Source organism: Myodes glareolus, chromosome 6 (genome assembly GCF_982192425.1).
Source record: "Myodes glareolus chromosome 6, mMyoGla1.1, whole genome shotgun sequence".
Classification (NCBI taxonomy): domain Eukaryota; kingdom Metazoa; phylum Chordata; class Mammalia; order Rodentia; family Cricetidae; genus Myodes; species Myodes glareolus.
Genome location: NC_142031.1, coordinates 112,741,968 through 112,750,161, shown reverse-complemented (window position 1 = coordinate 112,750,161; position 8,194 = coordinate 112,741,968). Strand labels below are relative to the sequence as shown.

Sequence of the window (8,194 nt, the reverse complement as noted above, 5' to 3'; positions counted from 1 at the left end):
TCAAGACCTGATAATGAAAGGAGACTCAGAAGGAAGACTGGCATGGGAAGATGCATTCCTTCCTAGTTCTTCCAAGCCAGGGCACTCCCAGCAAGGTCTGGATTTTGCTGTTTTGCCTTACTCTGTTTCCTTAATAGACTCAGCTCTCTGGCTTCTAGGGGAGAATCCCAGACTGGAGCCAGTACAGCTTCAGAGTCTGAGGCAGATCCTCGGTCCTTGCTGCTACCTGTAGATAGGACAGAGAGTTCCAGTCTTGCCTTCCCTTTTTAAGGTCCTGTCTCACAGGAGAGGTGAGGCCCCTAAGCTGCAGCCTGACTCCAGAGCATTCTACTGCATGAAAAAAACTCTATAGGTTGTATGCTAAATCCAGCAGAAGTCACCTCTGCAACACTGCTGGGCTCTTCAGAAGGAGGAGCTCCTGGCAGCCAGGTGGCAGGACCCCTGCTGATGACAGGACCCCTGCTGATGGCAAGACTCCTGGGGTTAAATCTGGATCATGTGACTGCCATGGAACACTTACTCAAGTCAGTCTTGCTATACCCTCTCAACAACTCGGCTGCTTCCTCCTCCACTGTGACCTGTGTGTGGGACCTTGGGGTAAAGGGGCCCATGTCTTCCGGGCAAGGCTCCCCCAAGAGTGCCAAACTCACCTGCCTTGAAGAAACACAGATGGATGTGACCTCCCTCCTCCAGACTCTGGTGGCCTCCAGCGAGAGAAGCATTCACATGTGTGTCAAGTTTACAAATGGCCAGGCCCTGAGGACTGTGTGTTTAACATGCCTCTGTCCGTGCCTCCCTCGCTCACCTTATATCTCAGTGACACCAGTGCGCAGGCCTATCACTGAAGGCATTCCCCTCACTCCATCTGGAGGCCTTCACAGCATCCTGGCTAGCACAGTGTGGCTGCCCATCCAGTGAAAGAAGAGGTTGCCAAGATCGAAAGATCTGCCTGGCACCATTGAGGGCAGAAAACCATCAACTTGGAAGCCAAGAAGTCACATTTTACAGCATCCATCAATCTCAGAGAATACTTCAGTTTCTCTGCCTCCACCGCCCCCCTCAAGAAAAAAAAAAACCAAACAGGCAATTCTGGAAATGAAAAATGTGGGTATTTGAACAGTAACTGCAAAGACAACCCTCACCATCAGAATAACTAAGAGAAAGAATATCAGGCATTGAGGATCAGATAGAAAAAATAAGGAGACATTGGCCAAAGAAAGGTAAAATCTAAAAATTTCCTGACACAAAACTTCCAGGAGTCTTGACACCATGAAAAGACCAACTCTAAAAACAAGTAAAAGGAGGAAGGCATCTTAAAATCATAGAAGAAAATTTCCTAATGTAAAGGAGATAACTCTAAAGGTACAAGAAGTGTTCAGAATGTCAGCCAATTGGATCAGAAATGAAAGTCTCCTCTGCGCACAATAATCAAACACTAAAAGACAGAACAAGAATATTAACAGTGACATGGGAAAGACCAGGTACCATGTAAAGGCAGAGCCATTAGAGTTACACCTGAGTTCACAGTGGAGGCTGGAAAAGCCAGAAAGTCCTAGACAGATGTGCTGAAGACCCTAGGATATCACAGATGCCAATCCACACTACTGTACCCAAAAACTTCAAACAAAAGATGGCAAAATTAGAAGTTTCATTTAAATATTAAATTTAAATATGGTTATATAGATTATCTAGATCTACAGAGGTGCTAGAAGGGAAACTGGAACCTAAGGGGGGAAAAAGACAACCTTAAAACCACAAAAAACCACTAATTCTAAACCACCAAAATAAAAGGGAAAGAAACACAAATACACACACACACAACAACAACAACAACATCAAAAAATGTGGATCAGTATTCATTATTTATTGATATTTCCCAATATCCGTGGCCTCATTTCCCCAATAAAAAGAAACACACTAAAAGAATTAATGAGAAAACTAGATCCATCTTCTTATGGCGTCCAAGAATCACGCATTAATATCAAAGAGAGACATTACCTCAGGGTTAGAAAAAGATGTTACAGCTAAATGGACTGAAGAACCACGCAGGTGAAAACAATTTAATACCTAACAAAAATAGCTTTCAACCTAAAACATTATTTAATAAAATAAAATAATTAAACAAATAAAACAATATTTATTTTTTATTTGAAAACATTATTTAATAAAATAAAATAATTAAACAAATAAAACAATATTTATTTTTTATTTGAGAAAATAAAAGAAATAAGGAAGAATACTACATAGTCATTATAAGGAAAAATCCACAGAAGGACATTTTAATTTTTTTTTTTATTACTTAAAAAAAAACAATCCAAATTTCCACTCCCTTCCCTCCTCCCACTCCCCTTCCGCTCCCTCCAGAGACCCTTCCACCCCATTCCCTCCAATCCTAAGGGAGGGCAATGCACCCCACCCTGTGGAAGTCCAAGGCCCTCACTACTACATCTAGATTGAGCAAGGTATACATTCAAAGAGAATAGAATCCCAAGAAGCCAGTACATGCAGTAGAGACAAATCCCAGTGTCACTATCAGTGCCCCCTCAGTCTGCCCCAACTGTCAACCCCCTTCAGAGGGACTTGTTTGTTCCCATGCTAGTTCACTCCCAGTCCAGTTGGAGTTGGTGAGCTTCCCTGAGCTCAGGCAAACTATGTCCGTGGGTGAACCCCTCATGGTCTTGATCTCCTTTCTCATATTTTCACTCCTTCCACTCTTCAACTGGACCTTGGGAGCTCAGACCAGATTGTTTGTGGGGATGTTGTCTTCATTGATTACTAATCTGGGAGGGCCCCGCCCACTGTGTGCTGTGCTGACCTTGGGGAAGTAGTCCTGCACTGTATAAATAAAGCAAGCTGAGCAAGCCAGGATGCTGCTTTCCTCCAGGGTTCCTGCCCTGAATTCCCACTCTGGTGGATCATGTCCTGAAAGTTGTGAGATGAAAAACCCTTTCCTCACTTGAGTTGGTTTAGATCCCTGTTTTGTCACAGCAACAGTAAAGGAAGCCATGACAAGACCTTTACAGGACAGGATTAGGACATTAGAAAAGCAAGCAGAGCAAAATTTGTAAAGTAAACTATTAGGGCATTATGTATAGCACCCCACAGTACGGGGGACACACGAACTTCTCACCTTACTACCAACTCCACCCTCTCACAACTCTCCCTAAAACTACGTACTTTAATGATGTGGGATTCTCCTCTGTATGCTGTGAATATGTTTTATTATCATTGGTTAATAAAGAAGCTGCTTTGGCCTATGACAGGGCAGAATAAAGCCATACAGGAAGTCCAAACAAAGATAAAGAGAGAAAGAAGGTGGAGTCAGAAAGATGACATGTAGTTGCCCAACCTTGTGGTGATACATAGATTAATAAAAATGGGTTGATTTAAGATGTAAGAGCTAAGATGGGCAGTGGTGGTACATGCCTTTAATCTCAGCATTTGGGAGGCAGAGGCAGGTGAATCTTTGGGAGTTCGAGGCCAGACTGGTCTACAGAACAAGTTCCAGGACAGGCTCCAAAGCTACAGAGAAACCCTGCCTCAGGGGCTGGAGAGATGGCTCAGAGGTTAAGAGCACTGACCACTCTTCCAGAGGTCCTGAGTTCAATTCCCAGCAACCACATGGTGGCTCACAGTCATCTATAATGAGTTCTGGTGCCCTCTTCTGGCATGCAAGCATACATGGAAGGAATGTTGTATACATAATAAATAAATAAATCTTAAAAAAAAAAAGAAACCCTGTCTCGAGAAATAAAAAAAAAGGAAAAAGGGTGTAAGAGTTAGCTAGAAATATGCCTAAGCCATTGGCCAACAGTGCTGCAGTTAATATACTTTCTCTATGATTACTTGGGTCTGAGTGGCCAAGAAATAAAAATACAGTTTCCATTTATACTTTAATATTCGCCAGAGTCTTTAACAGGCTTGTTGAAACAGACTGGTAGACTTGATGTCCAGAGATTCTGATTCTTAAGGTGTGGTATGCAAGTTAGATGTCACATGTGTAACAAATTCCCAGGTGAAGCTGATATTACTGGTACAAGAACCTGACTTTCATGAGGAGGGGGTCTCAGTCTCCAAAGAAATAAAATTTGGGAGTAGAACAGAGCCTATAGAATGTTTAAAGACATCAACTCCTAAATTACCATTTCAGTATCCTAATTCCTGAAAACATTAATAGCTTTGGGCAGCAGAAAGCACCAAAGGCAAGAGCCTTTCTCCCAGCTACACACCAGCTCCTTCTATGCAGACTGTGTGTACTCAGTCAGCGCTCCTACATCAATAAGAAATATAATCAGATATCCGAGAACAGCGCTGCCCAAGTCCACTGCTGCGGTCCATTAAGAACACGGAAAGGAAGACAAGGTCCCGGGATAAGCAAGCAAAAGCTCCTGCATTGCTGGACTCTCCCTGCACTTGGTCCCCAAGTCCCCAGCATGGCTCTTACCACTCTCGTCAACATTTCCATAGCTTCAGCTCACACCCCTTTCCCTGCATTGTGCTTCCATGCTCTCCTGCCTCCTTTCACGTGGATGCCCTTTCCGGGTGGTGGGTAGAAATGGGTTTTCAGGGATCTAAAGCTGCTGAAATTCTCCAGTGAGTCCATGTCTCCTGCAAGAAAATGAGTTAGAAGCATTTAATCTCTCCTAAGATTCCCCCACAGCACGCATCCTTTGCCTTGTGTTTTATACTGAACACAACAGACCACTTCTCCTTCAGTGTTGTCTGCTTTCCCTACTAATGCTATCCTTGTCTGGCTCTTCAAGTTTTGCTACCCATCCTTCCAGATGAGATCAGGGGAGAAGTAGGTGAAGCTATAACTGAGAAACATCCGTCAGTGATCCTCTACTCTTAGAGACACCAAGCTATTCACACAGCATATTGGCCTCACAGGAACTGAAGAAACCAGGTAGAAACTGCCAGAGAAGCTGGTAGGCTAACTGCAGATCCTCAACTCTCTCTCCTTAAATCCAAGGACCCAGGCTCACACCCAGCTCTGTAGCACACCACCTGCTGAAGCCTCTGCTTCCTCTCTGCCCCCATCGCCAGATGCAGATCTTCCCCTCCAATCTTCCTCTCCAATCATGGCATTGACCCAGGCCATAACACCAGCAGACATTCCCTGGGACCTGCCAGCACAGCCTGCCAGAGAAGCAAGTAGGCCAGAGAAGCAGGCAGGCAAACTTGAGACCTTCACCGTCCCTCCTCTCCTCCAAATCCAGTGCTTCAGTATAGGGCCCACTATCTACCCCTCCTCCTGGGTTTCATCTTGAAGCTAGTTTCTGGCCTGACATCTTGTAATTTCAGGCTGAACATCCTGTTTGTTCCTGTGCTCCCTCTGCCCCCGGTGGTTAGTTATAAGGTCATTGTTTACTCCATTTTGGGCGTGGTAATTTCCCACCTGCCTGGGGGATTTCCATTGTGCTGCAGTTAGGTATATAAAGGATTGAATACGTGGCACTACACTTCTGTCTCATGTCCAGCTCTGTAACAGTTATCTGTTGCAACCCCTCCTTACTCTCTGTCCTCATTCCCAGAGGACTAAGCATAACGCAGTGAACATCCTGCTTTCCTAGCTCCTGGGGATACCCTGAAAATCTCTGCCTTCAAGCCTATCCCCAATTCTAAGTGTCAGCTCCCAATTCCATGAAGTACATTCTAGTTAGAAGACCCATGGCCTTTTCTTGCAGGATCCCAAAACAATAACCTACCTGGAAACACACAGGCAACACACCCACCTAAGAACCAGAACAGGCAACACAAACCAAGGTATATACGAAACACACCTTACAAAGACAAAAGAAAGTAACAGTAGCAATAAAATGAATCATCCCAAACCCAGATGCCAATGTGAAAACACATTCAATAACAGCCAAAACAAGATCTGTCCACTAGAGGGCAGCAACAGTACTAGAGTAGACCCTAAGAAATTTAACAAACACAAGACATGAATCTTTAAATAGACTATAAATATACTAGAGATCCTTAAGAAAAAAATGAATTAATACCTTAAACAAATCTATGAAAACACACACAATCCATGGAAGGAAATGAATTAAGCAATTCAAGACTTGAAAGTGGAAATAAAATTAGTAAAGAAAACTCAAATCAGGGAAAAATGGAAATTATATATTTAGGAAATCAAACAGGAACTGTAGAGTTAAGGTTCACCAAGAAAATAGAAGTTATGGGAGAGAGAATCACAGATACCGAAGATAAGAAAGAAGTAATGGATACCTTAGTCAAAGAAAATGTTATATCTATAAAATCTGGGCACAAAACATCCATGAAATCTGGGACACTCTGAAAAGAGGAAATCTGAGAATACTAGGAATAGAGGAAAGAGAAAAATCGCAGGTCAATGGCACAGAAAATATTTTCCACAAAAATCAGAGAAGAAATTTTCCCTATCATTTGGATCGATGCCTACCAAGGAACAAGAAACATACAGAACACCAAAGATACAGGACCAGAAAAGAAATTCCCCATGACAAATATTAAATAAAGCAGTAAATGTAGAGAACAAAGAAAGAATACAGAAAGCTGGGAGAGAAGAACACAAGATAAAGTATGAAGACAGACCTGTCAGATAACACTTGACAGCACAGTGGAGACTCTGAAAGCCAGAAGGACCTGGACAGATGCTCCAAAAACTCAGAGAGAACATAATTTAAGTCAGATTGCCATACCTAAAAAACTTTTCTAATACAATAGATGGGAAAAATCCAACATAAAAACAAGTTTAAGCTATAGGAATCTAAAAACAGCCAACACAGAAGGTGCCAACAGGAAACCTGAAGAGGCTAACAACACCCACGAAAGCAAAAGGAATAAGAAACCTCACCAATAAATCACAAGCAGGGAAACATGTTCCCACAACTAAAAAGAACAGGAATCAACAACGCTGCTCACTGATTTTCTCTCAACCTCAATGGTCTCAATTCCCCAATGAAGAGACACAGACTAACAAACTGCTTAAAAACAGGACCCATCCTTCTCCTGCATCCTACAATCACACCTTACTTTAAGGACTGTCATCACCTCAGGTAAATGGATGGAAAATGATATTCTTTTTTTAATTGTTTTTTTAGCTATATATTTTTCTCCACTCTCCTCCATCTCCCCTCCCCTTCTAACCCTTTCCATGATCTCCATGCTCCCAATTTACTCAGGAGATCTTGGAAAATGATATTTTATTTGACCTAAGAAGAAAGCTGGTGTAACTATTCTAGTAACTGACTTAGGAGACTTCAAACCAAAACTAATCAGAAGAGATAGGGAAGGACACTGCACGCGCATCATCAAGGATCTGTGTTGCTGTCAGGGGCTCCTGTTGCCAAGGAGGGGCATGCAGAGACCCATTGTCTGGGCTAACATCTGAGCCTGTGTTGTGTTTGAGGGTCATGTGTGTGATTCTGCCATGCTGCTGCTAGGGCCATTGTCAATCTGGGTGACTTGAGATGCCAGCTAGAGCCATGAAAGCATCCAGGCCCAGGCTGATGCCAGGGACCATGTCTGGGTCTGTGGTGATACTGCAGCTTGGGTTTGTATTGATGTTCATGGCCTTATTGTCACTAAAGTTCACACAGAAGCTCAGGATCTGAACCCATCGCCTGTGGCAGGGTTAGTGTCTAATGACCATGCAACTGATGGGGTCATGCAGACTGCAGAGGCCAGGGCAACAGTGTTATAGTGGCCAAGCTGTGGGAGGGACCATGTCTGGGTTTCTTGCCCAGCTACAGCAAGGATCTGTGCTGATGTCTGAAGCTGCTGTTGCCATCAAGGGCAGTGCAGATGCCCCGATCTGGGCTGCCACCTGAGACCATGTTGGTGTTCGAGGATCACACAGTTGCTGGGTCCCTCCTAATCTCAGGATCCTGCACTGCCAAGCAGAGCCATCATGACATCCTGACCCATGCTGCTGACAAGAAATATGACTTGGAATGAGGTCAGGCCACGGTCAGGATCCGTGTTGGTATTCATGGCCGTGTTGCCACCGAGAGCCATGAAGACAAACGAGGTCTGACTGCTATGTTATTTCCTAATGTCCGTGCTACTGCTCAGGTCATGCAGAACTGAGTTGCCTGTACTACCACGTAGGGCCACGGGGTCTTCTGGCCCTGCGACGCTGAGAAGGGCCATGTTTGGGTCCATGCCCTGCTGTATCCTCTGACTGTGCTGGTATCTGTGGCTCCTA

General features: G+C 43.9%; 1 pseudogene; it reads left to right on the top strand.

Annotated features, from left to right (window-relative positions):
- The first annotated feature begins 357 nt into the window (after positions 1–357).
- On the top strand, positions 358–7,944 carry LOC125404287 (growth/differentiation factor 9 pseudogene; annotated as a pseudogene).
- The last annotated feature ends 250 nt before the right edge of the window (positions 7,945–8,194 follow it).